This window comes from Barbatula barbatula (assembly GCF_947034865.1).
Source record: "Barbatula barbatula genome assembly, chromosome: 17".
Classification (NCBI taxonomy): domain Eukaryota; kingdom Metazoa; phylum Chordata; class Actinopteri; order Cypriniformes; family Nemacheilidae; genus Barbatula; species Barbatula barbatula.
Window position 1 is genome coordinate 3,883,213 of NC_136780.1, and position 14,935 is coordinate 3,898,147.

A 14,935-nucleotide genomic window follows, 5' to 3' on the forward strand; every position below is an offset into this window, starting at 1 on the left:
GTTCTTAGAATTGAACTTCAGAAACATACAGTCCAAATCTAGAATAAGAACAACTGTAGTTTTAGTTTTTATGCAAAATGGAAATACGGCAAATCTCTAAATGAAGACTCTATTGACCTGGGCCAGTGAGCAACCACCAAAACATTTCATGCTCTGGCAAACACTCACGATATGTCATAATCAAGCTCTAAATGGGCCAACACCCATTCTTAAAAAACAGTTATATGAAATTGTCAACCATGAGAGCAGCTGGTATTGCATCCTTTGGCTTGCAGAAATCGGTCAGTACACTCTTAAACAAAAGGTGCTTCAAAACGATTTTCTGTGCCATAGAAGAACCTTTTGGTTACATAAAGAACCTTTAACATCTGTAGAACCTTTCTGTTTCACAAAAGGTTCTTTGTGGCGAAACATTATTCTTTCTAATAATATTCGGATTTAAAGAAGAGTGTAAGGCTGTTTGCAACCCCATAAAGCCTTCGCAATCTGTATTTTGGCACAAAAGACTTTTAAACACTTATGAAACACTTTAACTGCTGTGCATTCAATAAAACGATTCTCCACAGTTATTATGGGGAAAAACAAAAACTGTTATCAGCATGTAAGATGAAAACGCTTTATATGGATTTCTGAACTTCTTACTGGCTAATGGCCAAGTAACAGTCCATTCACCCCATACACATAAACCATACACAACCTCTTTAAAGCTTATTAGCCATGCATTAGTTCAACCCCCCCCCCCCCCCATTCACACACACAAAAACAGAGAAACACACTGCACTCCCTCACTTTCTTAAGAAGGGGTGCAACACACACCTGAGGAGAGATTGTCAAGTCTAACGGCAAGATCCACACGAAGACAGAGTGTCAATACAAAGCAATTTAGGGGCGCATGAGAAATCGACCCCCCAGATAACAGGCAATTTCTCTGCTCCGATGACTCCTGTGGACAGCCAAATAACCACAAAAACGAGAAGAGAAAGAGAAAGTCTACTGCTGAGAAGCTGTGATTTGGATCGCGTTGCACCGGTTACTATTGCAGATTCACTATAGTGCAGTCGAACTCTCTCTCTCTCTCTCTGCCTGTCTGGTTCTCTTTTATTTTCTGTCCATCTCGACTTAAAACCCACGCACATATATTCAAACCACCACTTTACTTTAGACTTTAGAACGCTAGCTTATAACAAGATGGAAAGGTGTAAAAAATCGACTCGAGGGTTGGAGATTTGGTGCAGAGAAGAATCAGAAAACAAGACGGTTGAAGGATTCTAATGATCCGAGTTCCCAGATACTACGAAAACTGTGTTCAAAATGAGGGTTACCTGCTATTTTCAACAGTAAATGCCATTGTCAACTCTAAATAATAATAAATGCAAATTTAGCAAATTGCCAGAATATGTGTTTTTTAACCATAATGTGTTTTGTCACCTTATTTGACTTTATTCGAGCATATAATGTAAGAGTCTGAAACTGTATTTGGGTAGGCTAATTGACGGACTAATATGCAAATTTGTCCTATAGTGTGACAGCAAAAAAGAAAAACCAAACAATCAAGATAACGGTATTTTAAATGATAAATACAGTTAATATTGATAACATACAGTAAAACAATGTCATATTATCAGTTTGTTTTCAAAATGTTGCTGTGTCACACCATATGTACAATTTATCAGTCAAGTACCCATTTGCAGTATATCCAAGATGACAACTAGATCACAACGTCACTCACATGTGACAAAGATGTATCATAGCAAATCAGTTCACGTAGCTTGCAAATACTAAAATTGTTCTCCAAACTTTTATTGCAATGACGTGTACAATCTAGATATGCACCAATACCGATTACTAGCCGATATATCGGTACATCTCTAGCACAATCACCAATAAAATCTAACAAACTGTGCTAGACAACACATTATACTACACATATTAGCATTTTCTTCCAGGTGATTAAAAAATGGCAATGACACCATTAGCTTGAACTAAATGCGCCATTAGCAGTCATTTCACAGCCCTTATACTGAGTTATATATATATTTTTTCCTTTTAATTCACTTCCCCGCGCTTTTCTAGCCTGGGATCCTCCTGTTGGAAATGCTGTATACAGTTTCACACGATACTTAAAAAATATATTAGACAGTATAATCGAGTAGATCGGTATTCAATAACAAACAAACAGCACCCATAGGCTACATTCATCTGATGCCCTGACTCATAATCACCAATCACATCTTCAGAAGACAGATTCAGAGATTGGTGAACACGATCACTGTATTCTTCAAGACTCTTCAAAACTGTTTTTTGTTCAATGGACCATAAATTCTGAGTTTTACTTTGAACGTCTGTCGACCTTGTCCCTTTAAAAGAATCTTAAATTCAGAAATTCAGCCTGACGATTTTATTGTCGTAAAGCATTGGGTTACAAAAGTCTGCTTTTATTCCGAGCATGCTAGAGTCACAGAAAGCCATTATTCAAGAATTGTTTTTGTTGGTGCTCCCGGAGACCTGCCTGCTAACAGGGAATTGAGCTTAAAGACTGACACTCCCTGCAGGCAGTGTTTGGTAATAGGGTGGGTTGTCAATCACAAGCCGTTTCTTGAAGCTTCAAGACAGACAAGCCTATATATTTTCGATGTTTGGGTGAGAATGAGGTTAGCGGAAAACTTTCGAGATTAACAGATTTATTTAGGAATGCATTAAATGTGTAGGTGTGCAGGATAATTTGAATGCATACAACCGGTTTTAAATCAGTGCGGCATTTTATCAAATATTTTTGCATTTGATTTACTGAAACTATTGCAAACGAAAATCATTACTATTGTTCACACTTGTTGAACTTTCACAAGAAAATATCTCTCATTTTCTTTGGTAAACGTAGAAGATTATTTTTATTGTGCTCTTAAACTCGACCATCTTAAGAAACTAGAGTTAGTTGTCTAGAGTTATTTTCTTTAATAGACATGAAAGAGATTTCACTGTTGTGACATTCAGCGTATAATCAAGCTACATTCACTGCATAATTGCATACTGACTGGTTTTATTTTTTTCTTACGTTTTTCCTTTTATAAAACAAACAATAAACGATTGAACTCTATATAATCTACAAAATATCATCAGCAGGTCCCGAATCTGTCAGAAAACGTATTGCCCGAAGTCTTTAGACCCTCAGCTAAACTTTCTAACTCCACATATCCTCAGGCGGTTCACTTGGTCGAACTTTCTGAAGAATTTTGAGATCATTAAGAATGTAAACCACAATTACTGCATCTGGTTAGGGAAATCTCTGGAGCTTAGAATGCCTGTGTCAGACTGTCACGTCTTAAGTGGTACTGTAGCTGTATGCACTGCTTAATAAGAGCATTATTTTTATTTTAATGATATGAGGCCAAGCTCTTTTTTGTACTGTACTTGGAGTTGGTTGTTAAACTTCGGCATAAGTTTGTTTAACAGGTCTTCCGTGATGTGCTTTCTCTTCTTGTGTCAGGTTGTCTTTCACAAAGAACCTTTAAATAAAGCAGCCAGGGATGAAAGGACACTGTACCTGCGTTTCCATGGTTACCTCATCACGTTCGCACACCTTTTTAATTGTGATTATGAGCTGTTGGATGTGAGTATGACGCAGCCTTCACGCCACAATTCGTGATCCATCACCAACTGTCAAAGGAGTCAAAAAGATTCATTCCAAGCTTTTTCTTTTTTATGTTTGTGGCTCTGCTGGGGGTTGGGAATTTGTTAAAGGTCTTGAGAGCAGGAGGACTGAGATCACCGTGTTTGGTATGCTTTGGAGGACGCGAGTGTGCGCCCTCATTGGTGGCCTTACCTGCACATCTCACTCCTGCCATGACAGGTTCAAAAACCGCCTCGGTCTTTCAATTTTACTCTATGGCACTCGCATTAGAGCTTAGAGTTACACCGTTTTGATCAGCTTGTGCGGTATGAGCTGCTATATGGTGTCATGAATCTCATGTAAAGATAATGTCTCCGCTCTTACAGTTTTTTGGGGGTTTCCAAGCATCCATTTGTCTAATACAAAATGTGTGATGTCGGGTTTTTTATTTCACACCTCTCAGGCTAAAGATAGACCTTGTGACAGTTCTTCTCACAGGTTTTGACTTTTAAACAACACAGGTTAAAAGAGATTACAGTACATGGTAAGGTGTGTAAACGTGCTGCCTGTGTTATGCGTTTGCCTGTTGTCACATTCAAACTTTTTTTACTTTGACTGGTGTCAGGGCTGCACTATAAATTGCGAATAAAACAAAATATTGAGTAAATCAATTTCTAAAGTGATTATCATATCGGAAGGTCTGCAAATATGTTTGATTTGCTGTTTGTCGGTGAAGCATGGTTCTGTGATCGGTAGAAAATGCTGCTCGATCTAAAAGCAGTGTGAGTTTAAGATGCTAATAATGTGCAAATGAAAAAACAACACCCGTCAAACATCAACATTTGAAATGTACATTATTGTTGAGATGATGAGAACAGCGATATAAAGATGCTCATAGGCGTTTTAGCTAACCACTGAAAATCATAACAAAACCTATTCAGCCATAAGGCCTGGTAGTTAATTTGGTTTTGTCCTCAACCAGAGAATTCTGTAACTAATCTTTCTTTTCAAACAGAACCACATTCTCAATTTACGAAGTCTTTTACAAAAAACACCTTTATAGAGGAGTCGTACAATCACACAGATTGTGTCTTTAATACAAAAGTGTCACTGCGGATCGACACAGAGGTTTTCTACGTCTGTAATCTCACCCAACATACTGGAAACTCACCACACTTTTAACAACATACCTAACTGAATAACTTAATAGAATTGCTGAATTAAAGGTGCAGTATGTAATTTTTAGAGGATCTATTGACAGAAATGCAATACGATATACATTACTATGTCTTCAGAGGTGTATAAAGACCTTACAAAAGGAAGTGTTCGGTTTTTATTACTTTAGAATGAGCTATTACTATTTACATACACCGCAGGCCACCATACATAGAATTCGCCATCTTGTTTCTACAGTAGCCCTTAAAGGACAAACTGCTGTTCAGAGCGCGTTACGTAAATATGTTATCTTCTTCGGCAAAAAAGCGAAAACATGACCACATCTTTGTGTCATCCACTGTAGTCCTTATAAAGGGAGGAGAGAAGCAATTTGCAACCGTACAGGTAGATGCCTCTAAATTCCATACACTGGACCTTTAACTTGGATGTTTTCTCAGGGCTTTATGCTGATATTGAAATTTTTTTAATAATTTATTATTTGACATCATTTGAGATTTTTAGCCACTTAAAATCTATTTAGTGCCAGTGGATCTATTCTAAAAAGGATCAAGATATTATGAATCAATCTGGTCTTCTTAAACTTATCAGTTTATCACGTAATGAAGACATTGCTTTTAGTAATGGCAAAATAAGAAAAAACATTTCGTAAACAGATCCCTAAAGAACAATAGACTCTTAATAATAATAGTAATATTGGCATAAATAAATACCTACTATTGTGGGCGATGTGTGAAACCCTATTTAAAGTTACAGTGATATTTTAACAACTAGAATAATCCTTGTAGAAAGAGTAAATGCTCTTTGTGACTCAAACACACTCACATTTAGAGTTAGAATAACAAACTGAATTGCACACAAATCACAAACAGCACTCCAATGGATATGACTTCATCTGGAAAATAGTGAAACAGAAATGCTTAAACAAGTTTTTTTAACATAAAGGAAATCATTTAGCCAAATACATGGAATATTCCACCCAAAAATGATGTCATCGTTTACTCTTGTCATTTCTAACCTGTATGACTTTCTTCTGCAAAACACGAAAGAAGATATTTTGAAGAATGTTGGTGACTGAACAACAGCCATACCCGTTGACTTGCATAGCTTTGTGTCCATACAATCGAAGTTGATTGGAAACACCATTGTTCAGTTACCAACATTTTTCAAAATATCTTCTTAAGGGTTTTGCAGAATAAAATGACAGTCAAGGGGAGAGAGTAAATTATGATAGAAATACATAACCGCCAACATCATCACAATTTGGTATTTTTTAGTTCTATATCATCATATTAGTCCGTTAATGTGCTTAAGCCATTCTAGTTAATGCAATTACAAATTCAACGTATATTCACCAAACATGGTCAAAATATTTCTTAATCAAGCACAAATGATGTATAAACAAACATAATAATTTAAAGTCATGCATTCCTCGAGCAAACAAGCAAGGTAGACGAAATTAACTTCCTGTCACGAGCATACAGACTCTCTGCTTATTGTCAATTCTTGAGTAAAGAAAAATATAAATCTATATACTGTAACTGTATCGCTGTCTATTCTCACACTCTCACCTTCAGTATTCAGTCAATTTGAGTACATTTCTCGCATTCACATATGATCATTATTTTATATGATTTAATGACTAGTTGATATGATGTAAATGCACCATAATGACACTGTCAACATGTAACATAAACACCGCCTCTAAACCAGAGGTTCTACTGAAATTTGTTTTTAAAACTAGTTTGTGACGCTTGCATTTCTTTTCTTATTTGAAGTAAAAAATGTGATTCATAAGGTGACTCAAAGGCCTATGGGACAGTATATCAATAAAATATCACTCAACTTCATTTCATTAAACTAGGTTAGCCCAAGGGGAATCTTGGTAGTTTGCCAATAACTGAATCATTGATCTCCTAAGGTTACAGTGAACTGAGAGGGTAATTTTCTTATTTGCGTGTAAGCGAATATCTATATCAAGTAGATCAAACAGACTTGGCCACTCTAATGAGATTCAAGGGCTTTCAACAATAGGCAGAAAATGACAAATGCAGAGAATTTCGATTATACCACCTCCTATTCCATAATGCAATTTTCAAGCATGCGATTCGCACTTCGATTTTAAAGAGACTAAAGAGCCAGTTATCAACTCAAGCGATTCATGTGCATGCTTAGAGAGCGTGCATTACTATATAAAGGTATAGATTTATGCATCTTTAAACAGGTCAGCTTTCCCGAAATAACAGACTTATTATTTCATGCTACCGTCCCCGATGCTGACTATACCAAAATGCACACTTAAACCATCTCTCCCCAGCTGTCAGACTTAAAGTTTGACGGTCTTCCCGATCGTCCCACACATCAAAACCCCATACTCAACTCGACGGAGTTGAAGTGACATTTATCAACATACAACAATCAATTAGGTGTAAAATCACTGCACATGTGAGTCCTTTACTGGAGGACGCTGTGTCCTTTGTTCACAGTGATCTTCATGTCCCACTGGGCTTCCCTGCCATATAGTGATGAATAAGGCCTGGGATAATGAGAGGACATACAATGTAGGGCAGGCGTACGCTGCCGGTATGGGGCCGTTGAGGGCCCTGGGGCCCCAGTTCTCTAGTGAATAACACTGAGGCAGGTTTCGCCACTACTCTGACTTCCCATGATGCATTAAGCTTCGGTTTCCTACTGTATTACGCGGAGAAGAATCTGTAGTCCGTGAGCGCTCTCATTTATTATGGACGAGTAAATTAGTGTCATGATGCATGCATTAAACGTTCTGACGGGGGCAATGCCTCGTGCACAAGAAAGAGAGAGAGATGGCAAGATTATGACAGAGATTAGGACACAAGTGGATTAATACAGCAGCTCTTTAAGGTGACGTTTCACACTGTTGTATTGTATAACAAGTTAATGCTATTTAAAAGTGAACAGAAACTAAAACGGGAATGACCTTTTCACCTTGTGCTTATTTTTCTTTGCCGTGAAGTGTGGTGAATTCCTGAAGCCAGCATTCAGTACAGAGCTCTTGTGAAGTGAGACTCCACGGATCTGTGACTCTGGGTCTCTGACAGATTCTTTCTATTGATTTCTTTTGTGTGTTTCTTTCTAGTGTGGTGAGGTATGACCATAAGATGGATAGTCGAGGACAGCATGGCAACATCATTATCTGTAACCTTTGGTTGACATAGACATAAAAAAGAAAGAAAAAGAACAAAAATTACAAACAGAAAAGACATTCAATATCTAAGACAATAGAAATGAATGTTTAAGTGACTTTAAAATGACACGACTATCCCCTTAGCTATTCTAAATTCAGTTTTAATTTTAAGTTCTATTTTGGTGGCATTTGTTTGTCTTTTTATTAGATGCCACATCGTGCCACGTGTCAGAGCGCTGCTCACCATCGACCGGCTCAAGCATTGTAGAGCTTATAGTTTTATAAAAATGTAATTCTATATACTTGGCAGGGTTTCAAAACATAAACACACAGCAACAAAACGTATTGATAAAATAATAAAAATGGGTTTCTTCCGCCAAGCAATGTTGTTCTTCAAATACAATTCAACAAAGTGGTTGCCAAGCAACATTAACGCAGCATCACAGTTGTAACTGATGTAATGAGGTCACAGGTGTATGTTTCTTGAGCAATTTATAACAGCTTATCCAATTATAATCTTATAAAATATACAATCCTTGATATATATATATATATATATATATATAATAGCATAGTGCCTATTACCAGAATGGTTTCTACCAAAACATCATAAGTATAAATCCTACTTGTGATTTGATGTACGGCCTAGCTTTAGGTAACTATTTACCACGGTAAAGGTCTGTAAATAATATGCTTCTCCATAATCTTGCTCTCAGTCATCAGAGGAAGTTTTCTTCCTGAAACTGTGAGAATGTGCTTGAATTTAGTGTCAGTGAGAAACTCTCATCACATCCGATAAGCCAACAGCATGACATGAACACCCACCAACTCTTCCTCCCAATACTAGTGTCATCTCTCTCTCTCTCTCTCTCTCTCTCTCTCTCTCTCTCTCTCTCTCTCTCTCTCTCTCTGCACTCATTACAGAGGCTCTGTTTAAATAATGGGGACATCTCAACAAAAATACACTTAGAGCTCTCGCCGCGAGCGCTATCAGCACCGCTTGCACCACTGCGGAGAATTTCGGATGGTAGAATCTACACAATCTGACAGCGACTCAGAGTCAGCATGTATTCGCTGGGGCAAGTCATATTTCCTCTTCCGTGTAGACACAATTTGTCCTTTTTCATCTTTAAGGTAAAGTGTACACTGGCAGGTCCCTTCCCCCTTTGTGTGCTTTAATTGTCCCGCACCTGCCTCTGTACGAATGGTCACTCGTCCCTGCTACAAGTCAAATGCGAGCCTTATAGGCCTACTGTGCTCAGAAAGACAAGTGTCGTCTCATTTTTCACCACGTGCAGCATCACTCCCTTGTCGTTTAAAACGACCCTCTTTGTCGCGTTGTGGTGCATTTTAGTCCGCTGTTTGTCAACAGGTGGGCCACATTTACAGTTTAACCACAACGAATACATTTATTGGTCCCTAAATAACATCCTATCTTACAATGTGTCTTTTAAAAAATATATATTTTAAAGTGTTCAAATGCATTGGTTGCTTGAGCACCATTTATAAACAAACTCTGCAGGAACTGACGAGAGACGGATGACGTGAGCTCCACTGCCTTATTCCTATTGGTAGTCGCTCCTGAAAGTCGCTCATCATTTGCAAAAAGTTGAGCAAATATCAACTTCGTTTCATCGCTAGACACGCCCACTTCCTGACGCCAACGGTCACTGTCCCTTGTGCCACCAGCTCTCTATTGAAATGAATTACAATGCCTTGCTTTGACACTGGATGTTTGAACGGGTCGTGAGGCTACACAGTACGCAAATGATCTGACAAGACACTCAGCTTGTTCTAATGGGTTGTTGCTAGAAGGGATACAGTTACGGCCGGTGCAAAATCTTGGCATATAATTGCAATATATTCCATTAGCTTACGTCCTACCCCAACCCTAAACCTAACCTTACAATGATAAAAAAATGCCCAGTGGAGGTATCTGTATCCCTTATAGTCAAAACCGGAATAATGGGATTGTCACGTGGCGCCCCGCTGCATCCAGTTGGACAAAATGTAAAATCATAATGGGTTCTATTGTCTTTTGTCCCGTTGCAAAATTGTTTTCAACTGAGCAGCTACTCAGTCTTTCTTTCTTAGCAGGCAGTCGCTAAAGATACTGGACAGATTTCTTGAGGTAAATGTAAAATTACGTGACACAGTGACGTCACCCATTGGTTCAAACACTGATAGGGCAATTTATTACATCGCATAAAATCGCTTCTTTCAACATGCATAGGATTTTTAAAGCCTAAAATTTCATTTGATATATTATTACAGGTGAACAAAAAAGCAATTTTTTATAATAAATATGACGTCAAATCATGCATGCATAAACTTTTCTTTCTTATAGAATGTAATCTAGCTTGATACCTCAAAACATGTACGGAGACCGTCACTAATAACTGTCTTTGTTTGGGTTACATAAAAAATGGCGAGCGAACAAAATGGCAAGTGTGAACAAATAGAAAGAAAGGTAATCAATTATATAATATCTGTGTCCTCCAACATAAATTGTCCATGGCACAATTATACTATTTAGCCCAAACTGAATGAGAATTATCACACCTTGGCAGCCTTTTGCTTTAGCTGTGCTGTCTGGCGGTTGCATTTTAAATAATTACCCTCACTACATCATCCATCATGTCTTTTGTTTCCTTTGTTCATATTCTTTCTATGTTAAAAGGCACTGGACACATCCACATAGTTCGTTTAAAGAGGATGGCTGGAGCTACAGATATTGTCTAGTAGCCCTGTAGAGTAGTGTTTCTATAGCTCACACGAGAATACGGTCTCATGGCAACTGACCATAACGCCGAATGTAAGGACACAGCTAACATCAAGAAGGATAAGTTTGTTTAACCAAAAGTAGATGGATTAAACCCTTGTTTAAAGATCCTGACCTGCTCTTTATACTTGTGTTTCAACTCAAATGTGAGAACGAGGGTGCAAAAAGTGTAAAACAGCCAACACAGTGACACTGACAAAGTATTGAAGAAGGTTCTAGAAAACTGCAAGTGCTTTCAAACCTGAACGTGTGCTTTTTCACTCACCGCAGGTCTCGTTTCATAAATGACACGTGAATCTGTGAAGCCGTCAGAAAAGGTGCTGATATAATATCACGCCGTATACACCTGAGAGAATGACTGCTGGGCTTGCCGTGATTCTGAAGGTTCTTGTTTTAAATTCGGTCTAATGGTTGTCATGGCAAGAAGCCACATTTGCTGTCAGCTGCGGAGTCACCAGATTTTTTATTGAGTCTCTGGAAACGTGCTAACAAGGTTCAGGAACTTGACTTGACCATTATGACTTGTCGTTGGTAATGAGGGCCCATCTCCGTCCAGCAGTCTAAGGGTCAGAATCAAAACCGTCCATATGTTTGGAGCCACGAAAATCTCCGGGATTTGTTGTATTTTTTGGCAAGAGTTATTGAGGCTCAGTTACATTATCCCGAGGCCAGCGTGATTGTTATGTCTGTTAACTAGCCTGTTTAATATGTTGAAACAGAGTAAAAAATTGTTTTAGACAGACGCCATCTTAAGATGTTGACAGCAAATGGTGTTAAAAATGGCAATATGAAACCTTACCAGGGCATGTGACCTTGTTAAACCTACAACATGTGAAATATGTACTGTAAAGAGGGCCTTCAGGATGCAGGGTGCCAATGATTTTTCCTGAATAGAAACTCAGTTGTGAATTCCAAAAAAAAAAAATTCAACTACATTTTTATAGCACGTATTTCACATATTTCTAGTATTTCAAATGAAAAATACAGAAGCAGGAGAACGCATAAATACATAAATATAATCTGCAATACTGAAAAACAGACAACCTTCTCATCATATGAGGACATAGAAAATAGGTTTTAAATTATTTTTGGGTATACTTGTGATAATTTTAATTATTTTGATTAAATAAAAAGATAATATATAATGAAAAAATAAGTAAGATTTATCATAACCATAAGTCAAAACCTGCTTGTTTGCGCGAATCACTTCAAGCCGCAGTGCTTTTTCGACCTGGGACAGTACAAGCAGGATTAGCTTCAAATTGTTCCTCAAGAGGGATCGAGACCGACTGAACGAGACAAAGCTGCCGATGTAAGTAAAATGTATGAACAGTCTGAATTGATAATATAAGATATAAGAGGATACGTTTAGCCTATGATGGCTAAGGGAGTTCAGTCAGTCACAGGCTAAATAGAACATTCAAAGCCAGTGTTAAACTTTCTCAAAACGTATATGTTATTTGGCAAATGGGCACTTGGAGTTTGGATATATGTTTGTTAAAACATTATGTGCGTTAATATGTTTAGCTGCGACAAGCTAATTGTTTTACTAATGAACAAGGGCGAAAACTGTGGTTAGTTTAGTTTGAAACGTCTCAAATCATTCGTCCTTACACTGAAAAATCTGTCACAGCATACTAGTTATGCTCTCTCGTTGTGTATGTAACGTTATAACTTGTCAATGACAAGTGCTAAAACCACATATTTCCACTGAGATCTGCAGGTGCGCATTCCGTGGATTTTAGGCAAGCATACACGCACAATGTGAGAGCACGCGCTGTTTGCTCAGACTGATTTTTTGGTCTCCGCATAATTGATTTGAGACATTTAAAATAAAACTAATGACAGAGGAGTTCAGGAAATATAATTGAGCTAAACCATTGCAATGGCAGGTTTTGTTGGCACGCCGGACGGAAGGGGGGTGGGGTGCGCTGTAGCTCATTATCATTTGAAGAGACATGCACCAAAACGGGTTGCTGGTGAGCATAGCTGTTTTTGACAAGGCAAAGGTGGTTGTGTTTACACAGCCGTACACATGTCTTTAACAAAACATGTTAAAGACATTTCACAAAGACCCTAATAAATCATACCAACTTGTTGAAAGTGCTCCTCCGAAGAGTCCTTTAAAATAAATTTGCAGAAACGTATATTAACACAAAGTTTAACTAAATCAATCTAGTCGTTTTTTTCAGTGTCTGTACTTAATATGTGTATATGGTTTTAAATTGGAAATTAATGAACTAACTGCAGTTAAAATTTTGACATGTTTTACCACATAAAATACAACAAAACAGACAGAACGCATCAAAGGGACTGCCGACGGAAATTAACCTGTTGGCTAATATCGGTACAATGCATGATATGGGAACATTAATGTTATAATTGTACACGGTGCCTTTCAAATAAACTTAAATAATAATAATAAATGCAGTTCTATGTCAATTCTGACCTAATCAATATAACATACTCCTTTTGCAAATGTTGATGCTGATGTTTCTAAAGTGACAAAGGTCCAGAATGTTTTGAAGTTTCTCGTTTCAGTTCTGTTTCTACTCGTTGACCATGTGTACATCTCACCCAAGCGTTATTTTCTTGTATTGTGATAAATTGAAACATACAGTTTTTGTCCTTTTCCATTTAAGTAAAGTGGACCATACTTGGCCATAAAGGAACATTGACCGGTTTTCTAAGAAGGATTTGGAAACTTTAACACAACAAATGTGCCGTTTTTTGTCAGCAACGTGGAATTTCATATGCTTCTCTCTCTGGGTCTAAAAATGGTCTTATAAATTAACCAGACTAAGTCGAGTGGGAGGAAGCCTCTCATGGAGTGAAGTTTTCATCTCCTGATTCTCAGACTAAAGATGATGCCATTGCTCCTATTTAGAGTGTATCTCAGACCATGGACAGTGTTAAGGGAACATATTTAATTCACGAAAGGTTTGGTTTGATTCTATATTCTCTCTATTCAGACCATTCTGTGTAAAACTCTTCTAATGATGTTTCTGTTGGCTTTATGTAGACAGTGCAGGGAGTGAATCATTTTCAATGGCATGGGTTGTATTGGGGCAGGGGCCAACCTCAGAGGTACGTCACACTGCATCACCTGCTAAAACATATCATATATTATTAAAGAAATGTCCCTAGTGCCCATGAAGGGTGGGCAGTGACACCTTTTTTATAATATACATTTCCATTAATGCATTTGGCAGATGCTTTAATTAACAAAAGTGCATTCAACGTATACATTTCATCTGTTTGTTTATCTGCTGTTTGAACGGATACTCCATGAATTTCATTTTTGTCTCAATTTTTGTTGATTAAATGGTTCCAAAAAGCCCCTATAACATCCAAAATATATATTTTTTCACAACAGGTTATGTGTTGTGTAAAGAAGTTCTTCAAACTATAAAAAAGTTGAGTAAATGGTTCTTAGGGAACCGAAAATGGTTTGGCATTACTGATCTGTTTATTATCAATTAAAAGAGTAGGACTCTATGAAATGTTATTGGCCTATATACAATAAATCCCACATTATACTCGGACACCCTGGTAAACTGTTTATTCCAATATGCTTAAACCCCTACTTACATTGTTTTGGTGTCATATTTTTGTACAATACTCTAAGTGATGATTCAGTCATAACTTCCTCTTATTTCTCATCTAAACTCAACCAGCATAAGTCTCGTTCCCCCAACCACTTTCTCACCTTTCCATCTCTCTCTCTCTCTCTCTCTCTCTCTCTCTCTCTCTCTCTCCGTTGAGTTTGCCCTGGGACTAATTAGAGAGAAGTTGCAGAGGCAAGCACAGCTCTCCCGGCATTGGAAAGCGAGTGTGAGTGTGTGTGTGTACACTTTTTGTGTGCATTAAAGTGAAGTACTCTGCCCTCAGACAAAACAGCAGGGTCTTTGTTTTATTATTTATCTAACTGCTTCTCTCTAGCTCGCTTTTTTACTCCCCTAATCTGAGTTACAAGTATGCGGGGATTGGCGGAGACGAGACTTGCATCTAATGGAGAAACTGACATTGTAATAAAACAGAAGATCTGACAGTGTGGATTCGGATTGGAATAGTGTTAATGATGCTTAACCTGGAGATAAACAAATGCTAATACGGAGGGTTGCGTGCGGATCAATGTAATTGATTGTTTGTGGCTTCATGTATCATTTATTACATCAACTAAACCAACTGTGGCTTTGATATAAACAAA